Raw genomic sequence first — 27,309 nt, forward strand, 5'->3', positions numbered from 1 at the left:
CCCTCCACAAAGTCGGTATACGCCTGCCGGTGGAATAGATTTGTGGCATGGTGCGCAGCAAAGGCTGTGGATCCCCTCTCTGCACCCCTTTCGGAAGTGCTGCTCTTTCTTCTTTCCCTTGCCCAGCAGGGCTCTGCTCTGGGCACTCTTAAAGGGTACCTCTCTGCTCTTTCAGCCTTCTTGAGGCTACCAGATCAGCCTTCTTTGTTCAAGTCCCCTATAGTGAGTAGATTTCTGAAGGGCATCACGCACATGTTCCCTCCTGTTCCCTTCGTGATGCCCCAGTGGGACTTGAATCTTGTTCTCACCTATCTGATGTGTGCTCCCTTTGAGCCACTTTATAACTGTCCTCTTCGTCTCCTTACGCTGAAGACGGCCTTCCTGGTTGCCATCACCTCTGCCAGGAGGGTGAGTGAGCTCCAGGCTCTTTCTTCTTCTCCGCCTTTCCTGTCTGTTCATCCTGATAAGGTGGTGTTGCGTACACGACCTTCCTTTCTGCCCAAGGTTGTCACGGCCTTCCACATCGGGCAGTCCATCACCTTGCCCACCTTCTTTCCGCCTCCGCATCCCTCGAAAGAGGAGGAGAGGCTCCACCGTCTGGATCCAAAACGTGCGCTCTCCTACTACCTAGACCGCACTCGCCAATTCCGGGTGGATGACCAACTCTTCGTTGGTTACGTGGGCGCGAAGAAGGGAAAGGCTGTACACAAGAGGACCATCTCCAGGTGGATCATCTTGTGCATCCAAGCATGCTACTCCATGGCGAGGAAGGAGCCCCCGGCTGGATTGCGGGCTCACTCCACTCGGGCCACGGCAACGACAACTGCCCTGGGCCGCGGTGTCCCCCTGCAGGACATCTGTCAGGCAGCCACGTGGGCCTCGCTGCACACGTTCGCAAGACACTACTGCCTGGACAGTCAAGTCCGGAGGGATGGCTTCTTTGGCCGTTCCGTCCTCCAGGACTTTCTGGTGTGATATTGGTTCGCAGACCCACCACCGGGGTTGGTATTGCTGGGGTATCTATTCTAAGGTAAGGAATCTATCACTAACGTGTCTCTTTCAGATGCACAAGTTACTACTTGTGTAACGATATATCTGTAAGAGACATTAGTTAGTGATAGATTCCTTACCGCCCTCCCATCCTCCCCGTTCTGCGAACCGATATTTAGGGTTAAGGTCATCCCCTTTCAGGGCCCTAGTTTCAATGGCACCAGTGTTAGTTCTATCATGGCTCTGCGTATCTGGCGCGGAAAAGCTGTGTTATCAGAACTGACGTCAGCGCGCATGGGCGCCGTCTATATACTCCGATGACGTCATCCCGGCGCTCACGACGCCGACGACGGACGCGGAGCCGCAGACGACGCCTACCAGCGCGCAGGGGTATTGCTACGCAAAAATTTCCGGATCCAGTCTGACGCCTGGGGATATTCTAAGGTAAGGAATCTATCACTAACTAATGTCTCTTACAGATATATCGTTACACAAGTAGTAACTTGTGCGTCAGCGCACCGGGGTGGGGCTTATTTGACCTTGCTGACGTCACGTCTGCAGATGACGTCAGGGCGGAGTCATGCTGTACCGCCCCTGGCACGCAGAGAGGCTGTGGCAAAAACATTTCCGGATCCAGTTTCATGCCTGGGGATTATTTTATGTTAAGGAATCTGTAGCTAGAATTGTCTCTACCAGATACACCGTTACCAAAGGTAAGTAACTGGTACGACAAGTTGCACCCCTATAAAAACAAGCGCAACCTCAGAGCCTATCAATGGCTGATGTTACATGTCAAATCACAACATCAAGTGACCAGCAAGGTGTTCCCTCTATAAATCGGGCATCAACATTGTGACTATTGTATCACGTGCTCCCCAGTTGAAATAATTGCTGACTCAAAACCTGATAGTGGTACAGGCTACAGTGACGAGTGGCTGATCAGGAGATTCCATTTAAAACCAGGCGCTGACACTAATTCGTATTAACACACCATGATTACATCCTGCAACATACGAGCTGACTCTCTTCGACTTGAAGCCATCATGTTTGAAGCAGGGAGACAAATATTGGAATCCACAGACAGCAACAAAACAGACCAAGAGTCACTGAATTTGGGATCCACACATTGCGTTCATCTAGATCGCTCAGCAAATCTCATGTGGCCCCCTTTCCTTACATTTCACAACTCCATAGGCGTATCGGTCAGCGCGTGACCACAAGCGCCTCCATCACAGGATCAGGCAAAATCCAAGTGTGGGTCAACACATGGATACAGGAATCCGTAGCAGTGCACCAGTAGTTGGATGCCAGATGAGGCTAATAGATGCCAATATCGGGTATCTTAAAGGATCGCCATGAAATTACAGGCGCTTATGAAGTTTAATGACCAACACTCTCTTGATCCACCATTTTAAAATCTGAAAGAGACACGTTAGTGATAGATTCCTTACCTTAGAATATCCCCAGGCGTCAGACTGGATCCGGAAATTTTTGCGTAGCAATACCCCTGCGTGTCGGTAGGCGTCGTCTGCGGCTCCGCGTCCGTCGTCGGCGTTGTTAGCGCCGGAATGACGTCGTCTGAGTACTTAGACGCCGCCCATGCGCGCTGACGTCAGTTCTTCTTTTTTCCGCGCCAGCTAGCGCAGATCTGGAGAAGCTCTACCCCTAATAATTTTTTGACTAATCTTTTTTGATCATTTCTTTCTTCGAGTCTTCGGCTCTATCGGTGCCGGTAGGGATGCCCGGGTTCAAACCCTGCTCGAAGTGCGACCGACTGATGTCGGTTACGGACCCTCATCGCCGGTGCCTGAAGTGCTTAGGCCTCGACCACGTCGACTTCACTTGCTCCGACTGAGGCTCCCTGACGTCGAAGGCTAGGCGGGAGCGGTCCCGCAAGCGGCTCGAGCTCCGGCAGTCAGCCCCGCGCCGCTCCAGGTCCCGGTCCAGGTCCCACGGGAGGTTGAGGGACCGGTCGCGGGGTCTGAGTCATCGCAGCTCCGGGAGTGGACACCGGTCGTCAGGCTCAAAGTCCTCAGGTAAGAGGCATGAGAGGTCGGAGAGACGTCATCGTTCCTCTGACCCACCCCGACGCTCGCATGATGCGGCCGGGGGCTCGGGCGACACTGCTCACACGGCTCCGCGGGAGTCTTAAGCGTCGCCGCCTGACCCACACCTTCGGGTCCCTGGGCACGGCGCGACGCCGGAGGATATTGAGCGGTACCGCATGGCCATGAGGTCCCTCTCTCCTCAGTCGGGTTCCGTGGCGCCTCCAGGCCCATCGGTCCCGGCTGGAGGCCCTAGCAGGTCGGGTGCTTCGGCCCGACGCCGCCGGCGACTTCGGTCCGGGCGCTGCAAGACCTCACCGGATCCGCTTCCGGATCTGGGTCGTCGCCGGTCGACCTCACCGGCCCCACGGGTGTCGCCCCCGGCACCCACTGTGGACGCCGTCCCCAATGTTCCCTATGGTCCGACTCTGGCGCCGGAACGGCGCCGCTTCTGACGGCCTCTGGAGATTTTTATTTCCATGAGGAGGCCCCGTCTGCTAATCCTGTTTTACAGGAAACGGGTGACAAGGAAGATTGGGAGAGGTCTGAGGACCCTCTGGCACTGGAGTGCCAGTCTCAACAGGACTGGACATATGAGCTTGGGGAGGCCAGTGGGATTGACACTTCGCCAGACACTGGATTTGTCTCCCCTCCGACCGTGGCTTCGAAGGAGTCTACATATAGTGTAGTGTTGACGAGGGCGGCCAAGGCCTTAAACCTTGAGCTCCCCGTCGCGGCCGTGAGGACTAACCTCCTCACTGAGGTCCTCAAACCGCAGTCAAGCTCCAGCGAGCCTCTGCTGCCGTTCAATGAGGCCTTGTGTGACGTTATTGTGGGCACTTGGTCCAAGCCTGCCACAGGTCCGCCTGTGGATAGGAACGTGGCCATACGTTACCGCCAGGCCCCGGATGACCCTTGCTTTTTGTCCACCCATCCAACCCCAGAGAGCCTGGTCATCCAGGCCTCCAATTCCCAGACCGCATTCCCGTCGGCCCCGCCCGACCGGGAATCCAAGAGATATGAACAGTTCGGGAAGAAGGTGTTCTCGTCCCTAAGCTTAGGGCTGAGGTCTGTCAATACCGCCTGTCTCTTGGGCCACTACACCCACACCCTGTGGGACGCGGTTGCGGACGTGCTGCCACAATGTCCGGAGGAGGTCCGGGCTAAACTCGCCCAAACCCTTGCGGAGGGCCGGGATGCAGCGCGATATTCCATCCGGTGTGGGCTGGATACCACAGACCCGCAGGGCAATGGCAACGACGGTGGCGGTTCGATGCCACGCCTGGTTGAGGTCCACCAACTTCTCGGCCGATGTCCAGGCCACACTTCTGGACATGCCGTTCGATGGCCGCCGCCTCTTTGGCAACAAGGCAGACCATGCGCTAGAACGTTTTAAGGACTCAAGGGCTACGGCCAAGTCCTTGGGCCTCTCGGCCCCACGCCAGTAATCGGGTGCCTTTCGCTCCTTTCGTGGCCACGGAAGGGGCGACCCACCCGTGCTGCCAGCCACGCGCTGCAGAATGTTCAACAGCGTGGTGGCAGCCGTGGAAACCGCCGTGGCGGCGGTAGGGGACAACTGCGAGGCCAGTCCACACCTCCCTCCAAAGCACCTGCCTCAAAACCTTCCTAGTCCGAGTTTTCAGGCCCATGTGACGCCTGTGGGAGGCAGGGTTCGCCATCACCTCTCCCACTGGTGCACTATCACGTCGGACAGGTGGGTGCTGCAGATCGTCCGAAGGGGCTACTCCCTCCCCTTCGAGGCAACCCCTCCATCCATGCCACCGCAATTCCACCGCGTGTCGGGGGATCACTTGCAACTTCTGCAAGAGGAAGTCATGGCCCTCTGGGCCATCGAGCGCGTTCCTGGGCCAGAAGTAGGGTGTGGATGTTACTCCCACTTTCTGGTACCCAGGAAGGGCAAAGGGGGCCTACGCCCTATCTTGGACCTGCGGAACGTCAACGGCTTCCTCCAGAAGGAGAAGTTCAAGATGCTGACTTTGGCTCAGGACCTAGCTGCCCTGGACCCTGGAGACTGGCTGGTAGCGTTGGACTTGCAGGACGCTTATTTTCACATCCCCGTCCTGCCGGCCCACCGGCTTTACCTGCGGTTCATGGTAGGCCAAGAGCACTTTCAGTTTACCGTGCTCCCCTTCGGCCTTACCAGCGCCCCACGGGTGTTCACAAAGGTGATGTCTGTGGTCGCAGCTCATCTGCGCAGGTTAGGGGTGTCAGTCTTCCCCTCCCTAGACGACTGGTTGTTGAAGGCGGGCTCGACCCAGACAGTCGTCAGCCACCTCCAGACTACGGCCGACCTCCTGCATTTGCTGGGGTTCTCCATCAATGTGCCGAAGTCGCACCTGTGTCCCTCTCAGAAGCTCCTCTTCATCGGAGCGGTACTCGACTCGGTGCAGTTTCGGGCTTACCCTCCTGAACAGCGGGTTCGGGATATACAGGCTCGGATTCCCATCTTTCCGCCTTTATCCCGAGTCTCGGTCAGGTTGACGCTGCGGCTTCTGGGGCTGATGGCCTCCTGCATCCTTCTGGTGCATCACGCCCGGTGGCGAATGCGGGCTCTGCAGTGGGACCTGAAGTTTCAGTGGGCCCAGCATCAGGGCAACCTGTCCGATCAGGTCTTGATCTCGGAGGGCACTGCGAGACAACTGCAGTGGTAGATCACGGACCGCGATTGGGTCAGTGGCAGATCCCTCTCCCTACCCCACCCGGAGCACGTGGTTGTGACGGACACGTCCCTCCAGGGCTGGGGAGACCACATGGGAGAGGCGGAGATCAGAGGCCTCTGGTCTCCGGCGGAGTCCCGGCTCCATATCAACCTTTTGGACTGCGGGCTGTGAGAAGGTGGCCTGATATGCAGTGCTCACTATTCTAGTGAACACTATGTATCAGTCCAGCAACCCTTATTGATGATTGGTTGTAAGTCAACCTTATAGACCAGCTATCCTAGTAGCATGGATACGAGCAGTCTAAGGCTAAAGACTCGAGAGGGCGTGTTAAGCCAGCTGTTATACCACACATATACCCCTTGAATACCAAGTGAAAGGACACCACACAAGTGTTATGAAAATAAACAAGATATTTATTAAGAATCACAACAGCCCTGTACTCTTTATGAGGACAGGGTACTAAGCACAAAACAAAACTCTTACGAAAATACTTAAGTTAGCACAGTATATACAAATGCCCGAGGGGCACGGAAAACCATATACTCTGAAAGTGGAATGCGAAATTACTAGCAGGTAAGTACAGTACTAATAGGCTTAGGAATCGCTAGGACTTGACTATAGAATCTTCAGATTACTTCTAGGAGGCCTAGGGGACTCGGGTGCAGAGTGTGCACTCTCACGCGTGATGCGGGACAAAGTCTATGGTAGCTAGTAATGACAAAGTTAGTGTTCTCGGGCGAACCCGACCTGGTAGGGAGAAAACGAAAGTGGATCCTGACCCTTGGATAGTGAGGCTATGCTGGGGCACCGAAATGCCGAAGTTGCCTAGCCCAGGGGCTGCAGCTGCATATGTCTCAAAAGACGTCGGGAATCCTCGTTGATGGACCAGGAGCCTGGAAGAAAGAAGTTGCTGGCAGGCAACCAGTGAAGAAAGTTCGATGGATCCAAGCCTGGATCGAAGGAAGATGACACCTGAAAGCAGAGGGGACCAAGTTCGAGACTACTAGCCAGTAGTCAGGTGGCACCAGGAGGGCACCGGATGGTAGTCACCTCGACTAGGTGAGTGGGTGACGCTGTGCTCGCAGATCTCACGGACCAGGAGGCGTTGTCGGCGACCAGGATGGAGGAGCGAGCTGTCCCACGATGGATGAAGCTGTCGGCGTCGCTGGACCCAGGATTGGGCAACAAAGCCTTGGCAAATTCAAGCCCACGCGGTGGACTCAAAATGGCGTCTGGAGTGGACCAGGAGGGTCCGGGGTGCCTCTCTTGAAGAAGGAAGCAAGGGCCAGTCTGGAGCAACCAGACCAGCAGCAGTGATGTCGTCGGGCATCGTGAAGAAGGCCACAAGCCAGCCGGCTAGTAGCCACACAGCGCGGTGAGCACGCAAAAGCAGAAGGGCCCCACGCAGATCGTGGAGATGCTGGAGGGCTGATCTTCGGTGCTGGAGCTGCTCAGGGTTGGGGCTTCTCGGACCCCAAAGCACTCACCAGTGGAGCACACGGTGGGCTTGTTGCAAAGAAGTCGTGCAGTCTTGGCGATCGTCGGTCCCTCGAGGTCTCGTCGCACTCACGGTTCTCAGCTTTGCTGTAGAGGTGAGTAGAGGTCAGAGGTGCCAGGGAAGCCGGGTCTCGTCGAGCTGGGTCGTCGGATTCATGAAGAAGGACTTGCAGCAGACCGCAGTGTTCTTAGGATGGTGCCCGCTTGATGCAGGGTGACTACTCCTTAGCCACAAGGGAGAATCTTGAAGAAGAAATCTTGATGTCCTTTCGAAGAAAGTCGTGTCTTGATTCCAAAGATGATCTAATTTTAACAGGGGGCCCGCTCCCATCTTTATACTAAAAAAGGGGGCTGACCCGGTGACTAGGTCCTGCCTATGGGTGGGACTAGGAGGGGGGTGGTTACACCCCTCTCCCATGCCGGACTTCCCCAGGCCAGGGGCTGGTGTGCCCCTGGAACTGGTTCAGACTGGCCTATGCGTAGTGAGCACCGGGGTGCCACTCAGCAGTCACCTTCCTGTAAAGCCCTGCCTACCCAGGATACACAAAACCATGTCTGGGACGGTGCTAGCACCGCCCCTGACAGGAAACCCTTTGTCCAGGCTCCCCTCGCTGGAAGGACTCCCAGCTGCAGGGGGTCAGACTCGTGTCTGTGGTGGCAGCATCCATTTTGTGGAGCTGAGGCTTCGTTTAACTTTAACCAGGGTTCACAGTTACTTACATGTCGTGTCCCTCTAGAAGGGTGGAATGCTAACCCCGTCGCCAGAATTGGCGAGGGGTTAGTATTCCAATTCGTATGACACCTTACTCGACATGTTTTGATAAAGCAATACCAAAGATAGCATTTAACCGCGAGGATTATAATGCACTTAAGAGTATATGGTATGCGATATCATGGAACAGCTATTAGGACTGGTTTCCGCAAGCTGCAGACAGGCTCAGCTCATGCCAGAGCACCATCTCACACGATTCCAAGCACTCTGCCTTCAGGATTGTGAAGGCCTGCCATAGGAGTGACTGATAGGAATCTGTGTGTCCATTTTAGGGTTAGATATAGGTATACTATATCTACAGCAAAGGGTGATTACACGACTTTGCCCCAGCTGTCATGCAGCCAGTTGTGTCAAATTTAGGAGGCCAGCCAGGGGTGGCATAATACATGCTTCAGCCCCTGGTAGGCCCTGGGTACACCTATGCCCTGAGTTACAGGGTCTGATAAGGTGGCCCAGTCCCAATTGGAAATGTACCTAGGGTACATGGAATCCATTTTAAAGAGAGAGCAGTAGGCCTGGGGTCCTGATTGGCAGGATCCCAGGTCGACTAGGTCAAAAACCAGCTAAAACACAGGGCAAAAAGTTGGGGGCAACCATAGTCAGGAGGTACCTTCCTACACGGGCGATTCGTCTAGCACTGAAGGCATTCCTCCCCTCAGTCCGAGGGAGTGTAGTGCAGGTGTTCACGGACAACACCACCACCATGTGGTACTGCAACAAACAGGGTGGGGTGGGGTCCTGGACCCTATGCCAGGAGGCTCTGTGCCTCTGGCAGTGGCTGGAACATCAGGGTGTGACCCTGGTGTTTAAACACCTGGCAGGCTCTCTGAATGCCAGGGCGGACGAACTCAGCTGTCGGTGCATGATGGATCACGAATGGCGTCTGAACTCGGACGTGGCGCAAGGCCTCTTTCAGCAATGGGGAGAGCCTTGGTTAGATCTATTCGCCACAGAAGAGAACGCGCAATGTCATCAGTTCTGCGCGTTGGAATTTCCAAGGCGGCACTCGCTCGGAGACGCTTTTAGTCTCTTGTACGCCTTTCCGCCTATACCACTTCTGCCCAGAGTGCTGAAGAAGGTCAGGTGCGACCGGGCCCAGGTTATCCTTGTGGCTCCGGACTGGGCACGAAGATACTGGTATCCCGAGCTCCTCAGCATGTCAGTCGATCCCCCGATTCGTCTGCCTCTTCGGGAGGACCTTCTGTCGCAGCAGAAGGGGACGGTTCTGCACCCGAACCTGTCCAGTCTCCACCTACAAGCTTGGAGATTGAGCGGCGGCAGTTTAGGCCATTTGACTTGCCTCCCGAAGTCTGTGATATCATTCTGGCAGCCAGGCCTCCCTCCACAAAGTCGGTATACGCCTGCAGGTGGAACAGATTTGTGGCATGGTGCATAGCAAAGGCTGTGGACCCGCTCTCTGCACCCCTTTCTGAAGTTCTACTCTTTCTTCTTTCCCTTGCCCAGCAGGGCTCTGCTCTGGGCACTCTTAAGGGGTACCTTTCTGCTCTTTCCGCCTTCTTACGGCTACCTGATCAGCCTTCCTTATTCAAGTCCCCATTGTAAATAGGTTTCTGAAGGGCATCAGACACATGTTCCCTCTTGTTCCCTTCGTGATGCCCCAGTGGAACTTGAATCTCGTACTTACTTATCTAATGTGTGCTCCCTTTGAGCCGCTCCATAACTGTCCTCTCCGTCTTCTCACTCTGAAGACTGCTTTCCTGGTTGCCATCACCTCTGCCAGGAGAGTGAGTGAGCTCCAGGCTCTTTCTACTACTCCACCTTTCCTCTGTGTTCATCCGGACAAGGTTGTGTTGCGGACAAGACCTTCCTTTCTGCCCGAGGTGTGTCACTACCTTCCACATCGGGCTGTCCATTACCTTGCCCACCTTCTTTCTGCCTCTGCATCCCTCGAAAGAGGAAGAGAGGCTCCACCGTCGGGACCCAAAACGTGCGCTCTCTTATTACCTAGATCGCACACGCCAGTTCCGGGTGGATGACCAACTCTTTGTTGGTTACGTGGGTGCAAAGAAGGGAAAGGCGGTACACAAGAGGACCATCTCGCGGTGGATCATCTTGTGTATTCCAGCATGTTACTCCATGGCCAAAAAGGAGCCCCCTGCTGGATTGCGGGCTCATTCCACTCGGGCCACGGCAACAACTGCCCTGGGCCGAGGAGTCTCCTTACAGGACATTTGCCAGGCAGCTACGTGAGCCGCGCTGCACACGTTCGCAAGACACTACTGCCTGGGCAGTCAAGTCCTGAGGGATGGCTTCTTTGGCGTTTCCGTCCTCCAAGCCTTTCTGGTGTGATTATTGGTTCGCAGACCCACCACCGGGGTTGGTATTGCTGGGTTATCTATTCTAAGGTAAGGAATCTATCACTAACGTGTCTTTCAGATGCACAAGTTACTACTTGTGTAACGCTATATCTGTAAGAGACATTAGTTAGTGATAGATTCCTTACCGACCCACCCATCCTCCCCGTTCTGGGAACCGATATCTAGGGTTAAGGTCATCCCCTTTCAGGGCCCTAGCTTTATGGCACCAGTGTTGGTTCTATCATGGCTCTGCGTATCTGGCGCGGAAAAGCTGTGTATCAGAACTGACGTCAGTGCGTATGGGCGGCGTCTAAGTACTCCGACGTCCTTCCGGTGCTAACGACGACGGACGCGGAGCCTCAGACGACGCCTACCGACGCGCAGGGGTAGTGCTACTCAAAAATTTCCGGATCCAGTCTGACGCCTGGGGATATTCTAAGGTAAGGAATGTATCACTAACTAATGTCTCTTATAGATATATCGTTACACAAGTAGTAACTTGTGCAATAAGGGTAGGTGTGGGTGTGGCAAAAAGTGTATTTGGCAGTGTAAACTGAACACACATGCTCTGCAATTGCAGGCCTGAGACATGGTTAAAAGAGTGGCACAATCAGTGATGCAAGCTCACTAGCAGCATTTAATTTACAGGCCCCGGGTAAAGGGGTACCACTTAACTAGATACTTATAAGTAAATGAAATATGCCAATGGGGGGTGAATCAATGTTCTCCAGTATTAGGGGTGTCTTTCATAGATTCACATGCCTGAATCATTCCCCGTCGTCGGAGTAGGAGTCTCACGGTATATAAAAAAGCAATAAAATGCCATAAAATATATAGCATATTACATAAATACCAAACCAGGAAGTAAGTAGCCCCAGCTACAGCAGAAAAAACTTCCACTTTCGTGACTATCTAGGTCATTATGTGTTAGTCCAAATCTCAGCCAATCAGGCGACAGCACCCACCAGAATGTTCTCCCCAGAGGCTCAGGCTCTCAGATTTTCTACCGCACGTTGTGTGAAGGGAGTCTCCCTGAGCTCTGCTCAGTTTTTTCTTCTATATCTCTAAATTCTTCAACTTTCCCAGATGTCTTCATCTAAATCCCTGTTTAGAGCCTGTGACTCTTGTGGGAAGCCAAGACTTTTCAAGGAGGACCCCCATGAAAAGTGTTTGTATTGTCTTTATCCGGATCATGTGGTGAAGGAGTGCAGGATCTGCCGGACTTTCCCCCCCAAGACCATCAAGGACAGAGAAGGGCGCCTTCTATTGTGGCTCAATAGACTAAAGAACAAGGATGACCCTATCTCTGAGGTAGGAAGTTTGGGTTCCGGCTCTTCATTTCTATCAACTAAGAGGAAGGCTGAAACTGATGTTTCATCTCTGAGGGCGAAGGGAGTTAAGAAGTCTAAATCTTCCCTGGATGCTCCTGGGCCTAGTTCTTCGAGTAAAGTTATCCCACTTTCCAAAGGGGATTCTACGCCCTCTAAGAAGTCTGGTACTAAGGCAGTGCCTAAGCAATCTTCTAAATCTGTGCCTCCTCAGTTGCCATTATTGACAATTTCAACGTCAAGGAAGGACTGTGTTTCTTCTCATGTGGCCACTTCTACCACCTGCACTATGACTTTCTCCTCACCGAAGCCTACACTTGTCATGTCTTCAGCTTCGTCGCCCACACTGGTTCATGTCCAGATTAGGCCTATCTCGTCGTCGACAGTTGCCCCGACGACGATGGCCAAGGTGCCGCCGGCGATTTTGTCTTCTTCATCTAGGAAGTTGCCATCGTCGACGAAAACAAAACCACCGTCGACGGCCTCGGCGACGACACTCCAGTCGACGGCCTCGACGACGACACCACCGTCGACGACCTCGTCGCCGAAGAAAAGATCATCGTCGACAGCGAAGCCACCTTTGACGACGTCACTACCGTCGACGGCCTCGACGACGAAGCTACCGTCGACGGCCTCGACGACGAAGCTACCGTCGACGGCCTCGACGATGAAGCTACCGTCGACGGCCCCGACGACGACACTACCGTCGACGGCCTCGACGACGACACTACCGTCGACGGCCTCGACGACGACACTACCGACGACGGCCTCGACGACGACACCACCGTCGACGGCCTCGACGACGACACCACCGTCGACGGCCTCGACGACGAAAAAATCATCGTCGACGGCAAGGCACTCGTCGACAAGGCTACTGTCTACGACCCCGTCGACGACGATTCCGTCGGCGGGACAGCACTGTCAGCAACATACAGGCGTCCCGTTCACGCCGCCTCTTTCAAGCTGCACTACTTTGCAGGTTTGGTCCGCACAAACAGCAGGGATTCCATTGCCATCTCCTGCGACCACGGCTACTTTATTGAAAAAGAGAGCTGCTGTGGACTCTATTTCTACTACCATCGTGGTGCCTGACAAGCTCTTGGATTCCGATGAAGAAGAATACTATGAGGACGAAAACTTTGGGCCAGCTAGAAGTCCATCCGAACTCCATATTAAAGTTCAAGAGGATGTTGAGGATGACACGGAGGACGTTCAGCCTGCTCCGCGTGCTGAAAGACCTGACACTGATAGGCAACTGCCTGAGGAGCTATTCCGCAACTTACAGTACATGCTCAGTGACTATTATAGACGTTTCCCGCCTTCGGAGTCTGGTGACTCAGTGATGTCTACACCTTTGCCACAGGGAAGGCCTTCCCTCTCTCCGCGTACAAGACCAAGGGTTTCTAATGCGTTGGAAGACAGTCGCTCAACGTTGCATACGTCACCGATTTCATCTCCTCAGCCACGAGAAGAGGAGCTTTCGGAACAGGATGATCAGGAAGAAGGAGAGCTGAATGAAGCCTCTGAATCGTCGGAGTATGAGGATTACAACGCAAACACACCCTCTCCGGCGGAGCCTACTGCCTCTGAGTCACCACCAGTGGACATTGCCTCATTTCACAGGATCATGGAAAGAGCGACTAGGAGGTTTCTAATAACCATGGAAGCTAAACAAGAAGACTGCTTTTTGTATGATTTTAAATCTACCCCTCATAAGCAGAGTTGGACCATTCCAATAATAGATTTCATCTGGAAGGAGGGCCTTAAGATCATGGCCAAGCCGAACTCCTTACCAGCAGTGCTTCCTCGAGTGGATAAGAAATATAGGGCGCCTGCAACTTCTCCAGCATGCCTTGTCGGGCAAGCTAAAGCCGATTCTGTGGTGGCACAGGCAGCGCAGAAGAGATCTTCCAACCCTACGTCTCAGGTCTCTGTCCCTCCAGACAAGGATGGGAGACGCCTTGATTCCATTGGCAAGAAGGTTTCTACCATTGCAGCCACAACCATCAGAGCCGCAAACTCCCTCGCCATTTTAGGGAGATATGATAGACAGATGTGGTCAGACATCTCACCGTACGTAGACAAGCTCCCCGAGCCTGATCGCACTGAGGCCAAGAAGATCCTTCAGGAAGGAGAGTGTGTCTCCTCAGAGATGATTGACGCTGCTGTGGATGTTGCTGCCACTGCCTTTCGACAGCTTGCGGGTGCAGCTGTGTTAAGACGGCAAGGATGGTTACGAGCAACCTCCTTTAGGCAGGAGGTTCAGAACAGAATCATTGACATGCCTTTTGATGGAGAGTCACTATTTGGCAAGCATGTTGATGAGGCCCTGGAGGCAATAAAGAAAGACACGGAAACAGCGCGTTCACTAGGTACCCTTCAGTACCGGAAATCTTCCTTTCGTGGCACAAGAGGAAGGGGCAGTTTCAATAATAGAGGAGGATACGCCCAACAACGCTCTTATCCCTCCACCCAGGGAAACCAAAGATTTCAGCCTTACCGGCAACAAACCTATGGACAAAGGAGAGGAAATTACTCTCAACCTCGAGGAAAGTCTAATTATCGAGGAAGAGACAACAAGAAATGAGGTATGCATCCTGCCGTCACTCTGTGCCAACCCGAACCAAATTGGAGGTCAAATATCCCAGCATTACTTAAATTGGTCCGAAATTACTACAGACAAATGGGTTCTGGATGTAGTAGCCAGAGGACACATTTTAGAATTCGTAAAAATCCCCCCAAATTGCCCCCCAAGAGGACCGATCCAGCGCACCTCAAGGAACTATTCGTCCAGATCAACACCATGATCCGGAAAGGGGCAATCGAAAGAGTGCCTCATCATCAGAGGGGACGAGGCTTTTACTCAAGATTTTTCCTTGTTCGCAAAAAGTCAGGAGATTGGCGCCCCATCCTCGACTTGCGAGCATTAAACAAGTTCCTGAAGAAACTCACATTCAGGATGCTAACACTTCAGGAGATCCTCCAATTTCTTTCGACGGGAGAGTTTTTGGCAACACTCGACCTTCAAGATGCATACTTCCACGTGCCGATTTTCCCACGGCATCGGAAGTATCTCAGGTTCAGAGTGGCTGGCAGGGACTTCCAGTTCAAGGTCCTCCCATTTGGCCTACGTTCAGCCCCCAGAGTGTTTACGAAGATGCTGGCCCCAGTGGCGGCCCATCTTCGGTTGCAATCGATCCAAATTTATCCATACCTGGACGACTGCCTTATCAAGGCCAGTTCTTTCGACACGGCTCAAGATCACGTCCAAAGAACTTTGTCGGTAATGCAGAACCTAGGTTTCTCAATCAACTTCGAGAAGTCTCGCCTCACACCTACAACGAGAAAGGACTTCTTAGGAGCGACACTGGACACCAACCTTGCCCTAGTATTCATTTCAGAAGAAAGACAAGTCAAAATTCAGAGATTCGCGATGACATTGTCACTAAGAAAGTGCGTTTCAGTACGCATATTCAAGTCATTCCTCGGAATGCTTTCTTCCTGCATTCTGCTCACTCCCAACTGCCGTCTTCGGATGAGACCCTTACAGGAGGAACTCAGCCGCCAATGGATCCAAGCCACAGGATCTTTCGAAGATATCCTCCACATTACTCCTCGCATGCGACAAGCAATCGCATGGTGGACCCACCGATCCAACCTACAAGTGGGATGCTCCATGCTAACGGAAGTTCCCAGGTTCATAGTGACAACCGATGCATCCATGACAGGCTGGGGTGCACACCTCCAAGGCATGACGGTCAGCGGGAAGTGGAACCAGGTCCAAATGAAATGGCACATCAACCGGTTAGAGTTACACGCCATATTTTTAGCCCTGAAGTCCTTTCAAGCGACTCTGCAAGGTGCCACAGTCTTGATACGGACAGACAACACCACCTGCATGTATTATCTAAACAAACAGGGCGGGACCAGATCAGTCCGGCTGTCTCAACAAGCACAAGAAATATGGAGTTGGGCCTTGACTCACGATATTCATCTGTCAGCGATCCACGTTCCGGGGATCACAAATGTATTGGCGGACTCTCTCAGCAGGTCCGGGGGCTGCACTCACGAGTGGGAACTCCATCTCCCATCTCTGCGTCGCATCTTTCAGATGTGGGGGCATCCGGACTTGGACTTGTTTGCAACCTTCCAGAACCGGAAATGCCCATTCTTTGCAAGCTGGGTTCCCCACAAGGACTCGTGCGGGGATGCCCTTTCGCTGAACTGGAATCAAATCTTCGCGTACGCCTTCCCACCGATACCTCTGATCCCGAAAGTTATCAGGAAAATGAAGAAACAGCCATGCCGGTTGATCCTAATTGCTCCTCGATGGCCCAGACAATACTGGTTCCCCGACCTACTCCTTCTCTCGGAATGCAACCCTGTTCCACTACCACGCATTCCGCAGCTTCTTTCCACCCAGCAAGGCAGGGTATACCATCCGGACCCGAACTCGCTGAAATTGTCAGCTTGGCTCCTCAACACATGGAATTTGCACACCTAGATATTCCACAAGATTGTCAGGAGGTGCTTGCAAAAGCCAGGGCTCCATCCACCATCAAGACATACAAACTTAAGTGGAAGAGGTTTTGTACATGGTGCCAAGCTAATGACTTACATCCCATTCAAGCAACACCTGAGCAAATCCTTCCTTTCTTTCTGCATCTAGCCAGACTGGGTTTGGCGCACTCTACTCTTAAGGTCTTCCTAGCAGCCATCTCTAGGTTTCGCCAAGATGGATCAAACTCTTTGTTCTCTGTACGGATCATCCAACAATTTTTCAAAGGCTTATTTCGCATGTTTCCACCAATCCGAAAACCTCCTCCGGCATGGCATCTGAACATCGTCCTTTCCCAGCTCATGCGACACCCCTTTGAGCCGATTCATAAGGTGGACCTGAAATTTCTGACATGGAAAGTATCGTTGCTCCTGGCTTTGACATCTGCTAGGAGGGTCAGCGATATTCAGGCATTTACATCTAAGGCACCTTTTCTTCAATTCACCACGGACTCAGTGGTATTGCGCACTAATCCTACATACATGCCTAAGGTACCACTGGACTTTCACCTTAATGAGCCCGTTGTCCTTAAAACGTTCTTTCCTAACCCACAGTCTGCGGCTGAGAAAGCACTGCATTCTTTAGACATTAGAAGATGCCTTCGATTTTATCTCTCCAGAACTTCGGTCACCCGCAAGACAGACCAACTGTTCGTGGCCTACGGCCAGCAGCGCCGGGGTTGTGCTGTTTCAAAACAGACCATTGCTAGATGGGTTTCCTGTACGATTGGACTTTGTCACCAACAGGCTGGTAGGCCCTTACAAGCCTTGCCAAGAGCACATTCAACCAGGGCAGTTAGCTCTTCCACTGCCCTTTTTGCTGGTGTACCGCTTCGACAGATCTGCAGAGCTGCCACGTGGTCTAGCAGGCACACCTTTACTAGACACTACTGTCTGGACTCGGCAGATGATGCAGATGCTTCGGTGGGGAGAGCAGTGCTTCGCAATCTTTTTAAATAAGGTGAGCCTCTGTTTCCACCTCCTCATTTCTGCTCTTAGACGTTTGCTCAGAACATGTGATTACTATTGTGCATGTCTCCTTTACTGTTTACTTAGGTATATTTACTTATATGCATGCATGATATTCTGACGTCTACGAGCGTTATAATGTGAGTACTGCTTACTATTCTGATTCAGGCATGTGAATCTATGAAAGACACCCCTAATACTGGAGAAGAACAATAGTTACTTACCTGTAAACAGGTGGTTCTCCAGTATTGGTGTCTTTCATAGATTCACATGCAACCCGCCCGCCTTCCCCCAGAGACTCTCTCGGATAGCATGGGACTTCACTCCTGTGCGGGAAAATCTGAGAGCCTGAGCCTCTGGGGAGAACATTCTGGTGGGTGCTGTCGCCTGATTGGCTGAGATTTGGACTAACACATAATGACCTAGATAGTCACGAAAGTGGAAGTTTTTTCTGCTGTAGCTGGGGCTACTTACTTCCTGGTTTGGTATTTATGTAATATGCTATATATTTTATGGCATTTTATTGCTTTTTTATATACCGTGAGACTCCTACTCCGACGACGGGGAATGATTCAGGCATGTGAATCTATGAAAGACACCAATACTGGAGAACCACCTGTTTACAGGTAAGTAACTATTGTTCTTACCATGTTTAGGGGAGAGGGCACAAGCACTTTAGCACTAGTTAGTAGTGGTAAAGTACACAGTGTCTTAAGACCAACAAAAACTAGTTCAGAAAAAGTGGAGGAGGAATGCAAAACGTTTGGGGGAGACTCTTCAGAAAGGGCCATTTTCCAGCAAATTAGCACAATGTGCTACTTTGCATCAAGGAGGTGTACTATGGGTGGTTCATGGGCATTTTCATGGAACCATCCATGGATTCTGCCACATCTACTAATAAAGGTAGACCAGGCTCTACACCAAAAATGTATACCTCCTTGAGGCAGGCACAACATTTGAGAATTTATTTTTTTCTCCGAACTTTTCCAAGTTGGAAATGTTTTAAACTATTTGCAGAGAAAGTATTTTGTGCTGTACAAAAACCTCTACTAGATATCACACTCACACCTTTACACCATGGTGCAAGGGTTTGTCCGTGATGAAAGGCCAGTGGATGGGGGAGAAACAGTGTCACATCCTAGTAGATACTGAAACTGTTCTACTCTCTGCCTTTGAACAAACACAGGGCAGCAACTTTGGTGGTTGTGCAGATTTGTCACATATTTGTAAACTTCCCCTTTAGAGTTAGAAGTTTCATGGTATAACTAGGCTTTACAGGACTATACTTCAAGCGAGTCAGAAGTATGTTGAGGTCCCTGCTGCACAATAAAGGTTACTGGGAAAAACTGGTGCAAAAGCATTTTTTAGGAACACATCACAAATAGTGGTTAAAATAAAGAGGGCAGATGAGCAATACAAATAAAGGCTGAAAGAGCTTGTGAGTAACAGTGCTCACAGGAAAGCCTTGATGGGTGAAAGGTAATAAAAAGCACATCAGATAACTTAACTTGCAGAGGATCAAGCTGCTTTTCTTTGCACCAGGTAACACAAATCGACCAATGGCCTAAGTAGATTACCTATCACCTCCGAAGGAAGATCAAAGCCTCTCTGGTTCTACTCGGTCACTGAATATGGAGATGTAGATCGTGGAGGTTTAGATGCAACACCTGCCTTACAGCTCTAATGATGGATCCTCTAAAAGAGGCAGGCAAATGTTGTTCTAAGTTCCAAACTCTCCTGGCCCAATCAAGGCCACCAGGTTCAGCTCTGCTTCACTGAGTTCAGGACTTGCAGGATCAGTGGCAGTAGTAGAAATGCATCTAGGAGGCTGGACTACAAGTGAAGGCCAAAGGTTCCTTTAGAGTCCCTCGAGTAGGGAATTCTGGAATAGAAATAGGACAGTGAGTATTTTCAAAGGTAGCAAAAAGATCTACAGAGGTTATTCTCCAGCTGTTGAAGGTATCCTGTGCTACCTCCGGGCTGTAGGTGGCATTCATTATATGCAAGATAATGTCTGATGAGCTGGTGTGCTCTTACACGGAGGACCCTACCAGGTGAAATATTGTCAGGGAGACATTGTGAAGGTCTAATTTCACCGCAGCCTCATACCTTCCACACAGAGCATAAAACACTGCTCTGCCAAGCGTGTTGAAATATCACATGGCACTCATTTTGTCTGTCTGGCCCTGTACCTGACGGAAGGAATACATTCTTTGAGGGCCAGGCAGATACATTTACACAAAATGCTGATTTTTATAGCACTACTTCTGCAGAGGAAAAAAATCCCTCTGACCTTCATGTTGTCCAGGTTACCTCTCCATCCTAAAGAGAAACTCCTTGCCCACATGGGAGATTTCTTCAGTCTTCTGTAGCAGAAAGTCGAAGTCCAGAGTTTCTTCTTGTAGAGTTTAAAGTCAGGATTAATCTGATTTGGAATGGGACCAGCTCCTAACTTTATTCTGCTAAAGGGGGCTGCACTATCACCAGGTCCCTCCCATGGGTTGGACTAGGAAGGGGGGTGGTTACACCCCCTATCCTTTGTCCGGTCTCGCGCCAGAGCTGGGGCTGCAGTGCCCCAGCAACTGGTTTGAGCCGGTGTATGCACATGGCACCTTGTGTGCCCCAGGCATGTCTCATTCCTTTCAGCCCTGTCCTACCTAATACCCAAAATCCTGTCTGGGGTGGTGCTAGCACCTCCCAAGGCAGGAAACCCTTTGTCCAAGCCTCCCTCGCTGGAAGGACTCCCAGCAGCAGGAGGTCAGACTTGTGTCTGTGGTGGCAGCATCCATTTTGTGATGCTGAGGCTCGAGTTAACTTTAACCGGGGTTCACAGTTAGGTACATGTCGTGTCCCTCTAAAAGGGTGAAATGCTACCCCCATTGCCAGAATTGGCAAATGGGTAGTATTCCAATTCGTATGACACCTTACTCGACATGTTTTGATAATGCTATGCCAAAGTTAGCAATAACCGCGAGGTTATAATGCACTTAAGAGTATATGGTATAGCGTTATCATGAAAACAGCTAAAGGACTTGGTTCCAAAAGCTGTAGACGGGCTCAGCTCATGCCAGAGCACTATCTCACATAATTCCAAGCACTCTGCCTCCAGGATTGTTAAGGCCTGCCATAGAAGTGACTTATAGGAGTATATGTGTCCATTTTAGGTTTAGATATAGGTATACTATATCTAAAGCAAAGGGTGATTACACCACCTTGCCCCAGCTGATTGATCAGCCAGTTGTGTCAGATTTGGATGGCCAGCCAGGGGTGGCATAATACATGCTGCAGCACCTGGTAGGCCTTGGGTTCACTTATGCCCTGGGTACCTATGGTACACTGTACAAGGACTTACAAGAGTGACCCAATACCAATTGGTAAATGCACCTAAAGTACATGGATGTCAATTTAGAGAGGGAACAGCTAGGCTGTGGGTCTGATTAGCAGGCCCACAGCCAGGGAAAGTCGTAAACCAGTGAAGCAAAAAGCAAAAATCTGTGGTGACCATAGGATTGCATACCCTACTCTCCTACATAACCACCCCCCCCCCCCCAAAAAAAAAAAACTTAGGGACATTAAACTAACCTTGACCAGGTGAGTCTTCTTGTTCTAAGTGGAAATACCTGGAGAGACCATCTGCATTGCCATGGTCAGTCCCTGGTCTGTGCTCCACTGTAAAGTCCATCCCCTGTAGGGAAATGGACCACCTAAGTAGTTTGGGGTTTTCACCCTTCAATTGATTTAGCCACAAGAGGGGCTTATGGTCTGTCTGCATCTTGAAGTGAGTTCCAAACAAGTATGGCCTCAACTTCTTCAGGGCCCAAACCACAGCAAAGGCCTCCCTCTCAATAGCTGACCAACGTTTCTCTCTAGGGGTCAGCCTTCTACTTATAAAAGCAATAGGCTGGTCATGACCATCAATATTCAGTTGAGATAGAACAGCTCCCACACCCAACTCAGAAGCATCTGTTTGGACAATGAAAGGTTTGGAGTAGTCTGGACTCTTGAGAATAGGTGCAGTGCACATGGCCTGCTTTACGTCATCGAATGCCTTTTGACAGCCAACTGTCCACTGAACTTTCTTTGGCATTTTCTTACTTGTCAGGTCATTAAGAGGGGTCACAATTGTCCCATAATTTCTGACAAATTTCCTGTAGTAACCAGACAGGCCGAAGAAAGCTCTGAGCTGTGTCTGGGTGGTTGGAGGACCCCAGTCCTTTATGGCCTATATCTTGCTCTCCAATGGTTGAACCTGGCCTCCACCAACAAGGTGGCCCAGGTATACAACTTGACTCTGCCCTATCTGGCACTTGGTAGCCTTGATAGTGAGGCCTGCCTTTTGCAGGGCCTCCAAAACTTTCCTCAGGTGATCCTCCCAGGTGGAGCTAAAGACAGCAATATCATCTAGATATGCTGCACAGAAGTCATCCAGCCCAGTGAGAACTTGGTTCACCAACCTTTGAAAAGTGGCAGGTGCATTTTTCAAACCAAAGGGTATCACCACAAACTGGTAATGACCTCCTAGGGTGGAAAATGCTCTTTTGGCCTTGGCATCCTCAGCTAACCTGATTTGCCTATAACCAGCTGTCAGGTCAAATGTACTCAAGAACTTGGCAGAAGCCAATCTGTCAATGAGTTCATCTGCTCTTGGTATTGGATGGGCATCTGTCTTAGTGACAGCATTGAGACCCCTGTAGTCTACACAAAACCTCATCTCTCTCTTACCATCCTCGGTGTGAGGTTTTGGCACTAGAACTACAGGATTAGCCCAAGGGCTCTCTGAGGGTTCAATGACTCCCAATTCCAACATCTTTTTTACTTCTTTTTTTTATGCAGTCCCTGACGTGGTCAGGTTGCCTGTAGATTTTACTTTTAATAGGCAGACTGTCACCAGTGTCCACCTCATGGGTGCACCAGTTATTCTGACTGGGTGTCAGAGAGAACATTTGTCTAAAGGACTGAAGAACTTGTTTGCAATCCTTTTGCTGATGTTCAGAGAGGCTGTCAGAAAAGACCACACCATCTACTGACCCATCATCAGGGTTCTGAGTGAGCAGGTCTGGGAGAGGGTCACTCTCTTCCTCCTGTCCCTCATCTGTGGCCAACAACAAGCCCATGTCCTCCCTGTCAACAAATGCCTTGAGCCTGTTCACATGAAGTACTCAGTGAGGGCTCCTGGGAGTTCCAAGGTCCACCAGGTAGGTGACCTCTCCCTTCTGCTCAATGATGATGTGGGTTCCAGACCATTTGTCTTGGAGAGCTGTTGGGGCCACTGGCTCCAACACCCACACCTTCTGTCCAGGCTGGTAAACAGTAAGGACAGCCTTTTGGTCATGCCAAGCTTTTTGAAGTTCTTGGCTGGCCTCAAGGTTTTTAGATGCCTTCTCCATGTACTCTGCCATCCTGGAGCGGAGACCAAGTACTTAGTCCACAAAGTCAAGCTTAGGCTTTTTGAGAGGTAACTCCCATCCTTCCTTCACAAGACAATAGGGGTCCTCTTACAGGATGCCCAAATAGAAGTTCAAAAAGGCTGTAGCCAACCCCCTTCTGTGGGACCTCTCTGTAAGCAAACAGAAGGCAGGGTAAAAGGATGTCCCATCTTCGCCTAAGCTTTTCTGGAAACCCTGTTATCATCCCTTTTAGGGTCTTGTTGAATCTCTCCACAAGCCCATTGCACTGTGGGTGATAGGGGGTGGTGAATTTGTAATTCACTCCACACTCCTTCCACATTGCAGTCAAGTATCCTGACATAAAGTTTGCACCTCTGTCAGAGACAACCTCCTTAGGAAACCCCACTCTAGTGAAAACTGCAAGTAGGGCCCTGGCCACAACAGGAGCTGTAGTGGTCCTAAAGGGAATAGCTTCTGGGTACATGGTGGCATGATCCACTATCACCAGTATAAATCTGTGCCCAGATGCTGTTGGGGGGTCCATTGGTCCAACAATGTCAATCCCCACTCTTTCAAAGGGCACCCTCACCACAGGTAGTGGTATAAGGGGGGCCTTTGTGGTACCACCTGAATTGCCACTGGCTTGGCAGGTGACACATGAGCGAAAACACTCTTTTGTGTCTTCAGACATATGAGCCCAGTGAAAGTGTGGTACAAGTCTTTCCCAAGTCTTGTTCTGGCCTAAGTGACCTGCAAGGGGAATCTCATGGGCTAAGGTAAGAAGGAAACCTCTCAGAGACAAGGGGATAACCAGCCTCCTGGTAGCACCAGGCTTGGGGTCTCTTTCCTCAGAGTATAGGAGTCCATCATCTCAGTACACCTTGTGGGTACCTGTAGCATTCCCTGCAGCCTCAGCAGCAGCCTGCTGTCTGAGGGGTTCAAGAGAGGAACAGTCTAACTGTGCCTGCCTCAAGTCTGCCCTGGAAGGTCCTCCTGTCCCAAGAAGCTCAACCTGTTCAGGTTCAAGCTCTTCTAGGGCAGTTCCTTCTTTGTCTTTGGGTCAGCCTCCTGAGAGGGCTGGTCCTCACCTTGAGGCATGGGGGAAGGCACTGCCTTAACCCTACTGCTCTTTCTCTTGGGAAGTGTCTGGTCCATTGTTCCAGGATCCAGCACTTATTCAGCTGGGCATTTCTTGGCCTGTGACCTGGTCACAGCAAGAACATGTGCTGACAAACCTAACATTTCCACATGAGTCCTATACTCCACATCTGACCATAAGGAGGATTCCAAATCATTGCCCAACAGACAGTCCACTGGGAGGTCTGAACTAACTACAACCCTTTTGAGGCCAGTTACCCCTCCCCAGGAGAAATTAACAACTGCCATACTGTGAATGGTAGTGACATTGCTAGCACTGGTCACTAGGTAGTCTGAACCTGTTCAAGGTCCACAAAGTTAGGTGTCACCATAGTGACACTGGCACAAGTGTCCATGTAGGCCGGAGCCATTTTTCCATTGATCAAAGGCGTTTGCCTGTACTTGCACAGAGTACTGGGACTTATAGTAGGGGTCATATCCATGTCCCCAGTACAAACAAGAACAGCCTGAATGGGCATTCTAACTAAGTCAGAATCCACTTCAGTTCTCAGGGTACTGTACTAGGGGGTGCCGGTGCCTTAGGGGCAGTAGTGGTAGGAGCTGTGCCTTTCTTGGTGCACTCACTAAACCAGTGAGTTTTACTTTTGCAGTATTGGCACCATGGTTTTCTCTGACCATCATTCTTCTTCTTTTGGGAATTTCTGGGACCCACCCTCCTTAGATTTTTGGGGCCCTGTTGAAGACTTCTGGTCATTTTGTTGCTTATTCTCATTACCCTTCTGGTCTGCTTTCTTCTGGCCACCACCCTGGTTCTGCTGCTTGACCCTTGTCCTGACCCATCTGTCTGCCTTCTTTCCCAATTCTTGGGGAGAGGTCAGATCTGAGTCAATCAAGTGCTGATGCAACAACTGGTTCTGACAAATATTTAAGATTTGCTCTCTCATAATTAGATTATACAATCCTGTGTAATCAGTAACTTTACTTCCCAGTAACCAGCCTTCCAAAGCCTTAGTGGCACAATCAACAAAGTCAGTCCAATCATGAGCCTGAGTTTTCTGAACATTAACCTGTACTGTCCAGTTGTTAAGCCAAACCCATCAATCAGTGCAGTTTTCAGGACTTGGTAATCATTAGCATCCTCATCTCTAACAGTGAGGAGCTTATATCTACCTTTACCTTCAAAGGAGAGCCACAATATAGCTGCCCGCTGACTCTGGGGTACCTGCTGTACTTTGCAGGCTCTCTCCAAAGTAGTCATCCATTTGTGGATGTCATCCCCTACCTTAAAGGGGGGCACTATTTTACTCAGGTTTCTGTTATCAAAACTCCTGTCTTTATCTCTAGGGATAATGCTGCCACCAGTGGGTTCTAACCCACTCAATTTCTGCTCTCTGGCAAAGGCAAGTTTCTCTTTGGCAAGGGCAAGTTCTTCCCTCTCAATCCTCAGATTCACTTCCCTCATCTTAGCTTCATGCTCTCTTCTCTGAGGGGATGTCATCCCTCTCTGAGAAGATGCCTGAGAGACATGGGTGTGAATAGATCCGTTAGAGCCTCTGGAGCGAGACCTAACTAGTCTATTCCCAAGGTTAGGTCTGCTTGAGGATGGGCCTGGGGCTCCCCAGTTCCATTCTCATGTAGGCTTAAGTTGGCCCTGGTAAGTCTGCTGACTCCATCCTGACCATTGTCTACCTCTCCATCAGATGATTCTCCATCCTCCTCCACATCTTCTGTCTCAGGGAGGTTAGAGTCATCTTCTAATGGGGGTATGCTTCCATCTGCTGGATTAGAAGGGCCTGTATTAAAAGCTCTTCTAGCATCATATGTCTCTAAGAGACCTAACAGAAAAGGATGGGTAGGGTTTGAACCCTGTTTCAGTTGCCTGGAGGTACACAATTGTCTCATCTCCTGGAAGCGGGGGGCTGCATATCTGGAAAGGACCTGTGGAGGGTCACTAATCACAAGGGGAGTCACTGTGTTCTCTCCTGTGGTAGACATGCTTTCTAGTGATGTGTAAGTGGTGCACTTACCTACACTATGGGTTTTCCTACTGATCCCTTGCTAAGAGTTGTAGTCAGGGTGTGCTACTCCCTTTCTACTACAACAGCTGGTTCAGTAGAACTCGAAGTATTTCTAAGCTTTGTTATATGTACCTATGGTAACTTATGTGATCTTTCAAATGATATCTCAAAATTATATTTGGTGAAAAGAACAGCAAGCTCAAATCCCAACCGCTGCACACCAATGTGAGAAGTTGGCCTGATATATGATGCTAACTAATTCTAGTGATCACCTTGTATCAGTCCAAACAACCCTTATGGTGATTGGTTGTAAGTCAACCTTCTAGACCAGCTATCCTAATGGTAGCATGGACAAAGCAGTCTTAGGCTAAACTCTTTTGGCATGTGAAGCCAGCTGTTTTACCACATATAACCCCTTGAATACCAAGTGAAAGGACACCACACAGGTAGTTATGAAAATAAACAATATATTTATTAACTAACAAACACCTCTGAACTCTTTATGAGATCAGAGGGCTAAGCACATGACAAGACTCCTAAGAAAAATATGTTAAGTTGCACAAGTTACAATGTTGCCCTAAGGGCGCAACAAACCATATACTAAACAAGTGGTATAAGGAAGTCGATAGAAGGAATGGAGCTGTCCAGAGTCTGTAGGATCGCTGGGACTACACTACCCAAACTTTAGGTAAGTAATAGGAGGCCCACGGAACGCGTGTGCAGAGTGTGAACTCACACGCAAGATGCGTAACAATGTCAATGGACAGTACAGTTCAAGAAAAAGGTGAGTACGGACAATCCTGACTAGTTAGTGTAGGAGAGTGGTGTCTGCAATCCTATGGTCACCCCTGATTTTTGCTTTTTGCTTCACTGGTTTACGACTTTCCCTGGCTGTGGGCCTGCTAATCAGACCCACAGCCTAGCTGTTCTCTCTCTAAATTTACACACATGTACCTTAGGTGCATTTACCAATTGGTACTGGGCCACCTTATCAGTCCCTGTACAGCATACCTTAGGTATCCAGGGCCTAGGTGTACCCAGGGCCTACCAGGGGCTGCAGCATGTATTATGCCACCCCTGGCTGGCCACCCAAATCTGACACAACTGGCTGCACAACAGCTGGGGCAAGGTGGTGTAGTCACCCTTTGCTTTAGATATAGTATTCCTATATCTAACCCTAAAATGGACACATGTATTCCTATCAGTCACTCCTATGGCAGGCCTTATCAATCCTGAAGGCAGAGTGCTTGGAATTATGTGAGATGGTGCTCTGGCATGAGCTGAGCCAGTTTGCAGCTTGCGGAACCAAGTCCTAATAGCTGTTCCATGATAACGCGTACCATATACTCTTAAGTGCATTATAATCCTTGCAGTTATTTGCCAACTTTGGTATCGCTTTATCAAAACATGTCGAGTAAGGTGTCATACGAATTGGAATACTAACCCCTCGCCAATTCTGGCGACAGGGTTAGCATTCCACCCTTCTAGAGGGACACAACATGTATGTAACTGTGAACCCCGGTTAAAGTTAACTCGAGCCTCAGCATCACAAAATGGATGCTGCCACCACAGACACAAGTCTGACCTCCTGCTGCTGGGAGTCCTTCCAGAGAGGGAGGCTCGGACAAAGGGTTTCCTGCCTTGGGAGG

Source organism: Lissotriton vulgaris, chromosome 9 (assembly GCF_964263255.1).
Source record: "Lissotriton vulgaris chromosome 9, aLisVul1.2, whole genome shotgun sequence".
In the NCBI taxonomy this organism is placed as follows: Eukaryota; Metazoa; Chordata; class Amphibia; order Caudata; family Salamandridae; genus Lissotriton; species Lissotriton vulgaris.